The sequence below is a fragment of the Arvicanthis niloticus genome, chromosome 16 (genome assembly GCF_011762505.2).
Source record: "Arvicanthis niloticus isolate mArvNil1 chromosome 16, mArvNil1.pat.X, whole genome shotgun sequence".
Taxonomy (NCBI): domain Eukaryota; kingdom Metazoa; phylum Chordata; class Mammalia; order Rodentia; family Muridae; genus Arvicanthis; species Arvicanthis niloticus.
Genome location: NC_047673.1, coordinates 28,557,708 through 28,561,634, shown reverse-complemented (window position 1 = coordinate 28,561,634; position 3,927 = coordinate 28,557,708).

Here is a 3,927-nt window from a genome sequence, read left to right as displayed (position 1 = left end):
AGAGACGGGGAGGGAGAGATGGGGGAGACAGGGGAAAGACGAGGAGACAGGGGAGATGGGGGGAGATGGGGGAGACGGGGTGGAGACAGGGGGAGATGGGGAGACGGAGGGGATTCATAGGAGAAAAGAAAGGGATGAGGGTACTCATACAGGCCAAATTCTCAAATGCTGTTTTTGTTTTCATTATATCCATTCAAATGAGCTGAACAGATCCCTATTTTAACTAAAGAAAATCAATTCATAGCAAACTATAGTCACCATCATCATATGCAATAATTCCATTATTAAAGTAGGTGAAGTACTACAAGAATGGTGTGTGCGCTCGTGTGTGTGTGTGTGTGTGTGTGTGTGTGTGTGTGTGTGTGTTTAAATTATGCATTGAAGTATTGTCATGTAGCAGAAAAGTTCATTCTTTTTTAAAATTTTATTTAATCATTTTTTACTGTCTAGATTTTATCCCCCTCCTAGTCTACCCTCTGACTGTTCCACATCCCATACTTCCTCCCCTTACCCCCTTACCCCATCCCATTTCCATGAGAATGTCCTCATCCCCCAGGCAACATCTCACCAGACCTCTCCACTCCCTGGGGCCTAACATCTCCTGAGGGTTAGGTGCATCTTCTCTGACTGAGTCCATATCCTTCAGTCCTCTGCTGTATATGTGTTGGGGAACTGTTTCTAAATTAATAGTAGTTCTTTTTAAGCAGTATTCAATAGTAGAGTGTTTGTCTAGAAAGTGCTGTGAGTCAGGGTCAACTATGCAGTTAAAGTTCAAGTATTTGGGAAGCGGGGCTGGATTGTATGTGGATGATACATTTTAAAGGCATTCTATGACTCCTGCAACTGTAAGATTTTGTAATAGGAATTGATGGATATCTCGATCCATTACTGTGTCTCAGAGCACATTCCTGAGAGCAGCTCACAGGTAACATGCTGCAAGCCACAGTCACCTCCAATCTTGAGCTTGCATATATTCAGAGCAAACCTCTTAAGCTCTTCTGGGTAAAAATGTGAAGATCTCTGGACAAAGTAGTTTAAGCTTTTAAGATAAAACAAAGAAAACCACTTATGTAGAGTTTTGGTTGTTTATGTGTTGGTTTTGCTTTGTTGGTTTTTATTTCTCCTGAGAAATGATGATTAAACAGAAAGGCTGATAAACATAATGGAGTAAGTTACTATAAGGATAGCTATAATGGAGTAACTGTAAGAACACGTGAAATTTTATATCGATTTTCAAATAAACCCTTTCTGTTTTCCAAGAAAGCATAATAGTAAAGCTCTTAGACACAAATACATTTTGTTTATTTTGTTTCTATTGTATTTTACAGACTTATAGCCCTACTCAAAGTATTTGAAGAAATGTCAGAAAGAAAAATGAAACACCCACTGACTTTAACACTAGCAGGTAATTGGGTCAGAAACTCCGAACAAGACAGAGTCATGAGATTAGAAATCCATTGGGTGTCAGAAATATCAAAGAAGTCACAGGACTCTGCCAGAATGCCAAGGAAGAAGCCAGAGTCAATCTTATCTGCAGTGGCAGTGGAACATGGAGAAAATCTAATGGAGCATTTGTTCTGAAGATTAGGAGTTTTTCTTAGTAGAAATAAAAGACTAGTTTTTCTGGGAAACTGATCCTACTGTGAGGTATTTGAAGATCTTTGCTTACTTTGTAAAACTTATGTGAGCAATGAGCTAAGCATAAGTTTGTATTTAAACAAACATAATTAAGATTCAAGGACTTCTCAGGCACACATCCTATGGGCTGCTGTTATACTGGCCCTCTTCCTAAAAGTAACAAGTTTTGTGTTTCTAGGAATTCGATATTTTTACAGCTATTTCAGGTTTTAATGCCCAGTTGTCCAAGGTACCTCCCTGTAATATCTTTTTAAAATCAATTTCTGTGGAATCAACATTTATGTCCCAATTTTATTTCAGATTTTAGTCATTTGAGCCTGTCTCTTACCACATACTTTCATTTAGTTCAATATGTATCAAGGAATTGATACTTGGATGCAATAATTTTGGGTTTTCCATTCTATTTTTTTTTAACTAACATTTCTGTCATGTGCATTATTTTTACATGTGTATGTTCAGGCTCAGTTTGTTCTTGTTGTTTAAACTAGATTTTAGAGTGCTGTATTTGTTTTTCATCTTTACTTTTCAAATTTCCATTTTGATTTATTCTTTGGCACATTTGTTATTTGAAAATATGATGTTTATATCCACAAATTTATAGAAGCTTCAATTTTCATTGTTATAGATGCCTAAAATTTTTCTGTCATCACCAGAGGAGACATTTTGTGTGATGTATATGTCTCACTTCTATTATAATTTAGTTTATAACCTAAGATATGCTTCCCTGAAAGTGTTACTGGAAACTTAGAAAAATTATTCACATTGCTGTCATTGGATAAAATGCTGCTTATGTGCTATGATATGATTGCAGAAAAGAAGATATTATTCTTGCACTTAATAACAAATCAATATACATTGTGCATTATATGATTTATATAACTTATGTACCAAAAATTGCAGGCCAAAAATATGTCATCTTCACTACAATCTATCTTATAAAAATATGATGTTGAGGTAAATATAGTAGCAAAACTTTGATGAATGTGATAAAAGCATTATACCACATAAGCTTCCCAGGAGCATTTTCATGTTAACATGACCTTTCAAAACTTTGGTTCTAAAACATAAATAAATGATAGTTGTTTTAGAATTTTTATGTAAGTACACCATCCTCTTTCTAATTGCAAACCAAGCACTTAAAGGAAGGATAATTTTGTTCAAGTACAAAAGTGCTGACAATTATTCCAAGCATAATGTGGAAAAAATACATCAATACATCATGGAATAATAGCCTATAACGAATAAACTATGTACATAACATAAGAGCTAATTGGAAAATTTCAAATTAGCTATCCATTGTAAAATTATTAGTATTTTTGTTCCATTAAGCAAAACATAATTACCAACACTCCCAAGTAAGATACTCAAAGAGATAATGTGTTACTCTGTCATTATCATGTTAATAGAACAAGTAAAATTATGATATTAGTAGTACTAACAATATTCAATTACTTCTTAATTTTATCATGTTCTTCATTTTAGGTAAGTATATAACATGCAGAAGCAAGAACAGAAAAAAATAACAAACGAAAGTCCTCTGCAACCAGTCTGTAAGCAGTTGAATATTAACAGGTTTTAATAACAGCATTAAAATTGAACTACAATCTCACAATTAACAGTTTATAAAACTAGGGACTGAATATTTTGGACACTGAATACTGTTAAAAAAAAAATGGGATCTGAGTCCAGGGTGTAGAGATGACATCCTGAAGAGCCTTGAAGGTCATTAACATGTAACTACCTTACATCTGTGTTAGTTGCTCTTCCTGCTACTATGATAAATTAATTAATTAATTAAAAAAGAGAGAAGGTATAAGTTTTGGGTTTCAAAAATATGATTCATCATTTGGAATGTCAAAGCATCAGGGATTTAAAGGCAGTGGACACATATCACATCAAATCCACACTTAGAAACATTGAGAGGAAAATGCAAGCTTACTGCTAATATCAGAATCTATAACCACAAAGTCTCATCAGTGTGACTCCCAAATGTGCCCTTCCCCCAGGCCTGAGTAGGTGGCAGTTTGCAGTGGATTGCCACTGACATCCAGTTACTGCTAACTCATTTGCCAGGGTCTTGTGGAAAGACCCCTTAACTAATCCTTGGTGTGGTCCCGATCCTGTTTTAACTTGGGGTCGTGGGTCAATCGACATTTTTCAGAAAAAAGAAAATGGAGCCTGATGGCTGCCAGAAGACTGGTCATTAAGTAGACACAGATCTTGAGCCTAATAATTATGATTCTAGTGATAAGGTGGCTCAAAATCTTTATCAACCAGTGGCATATAATC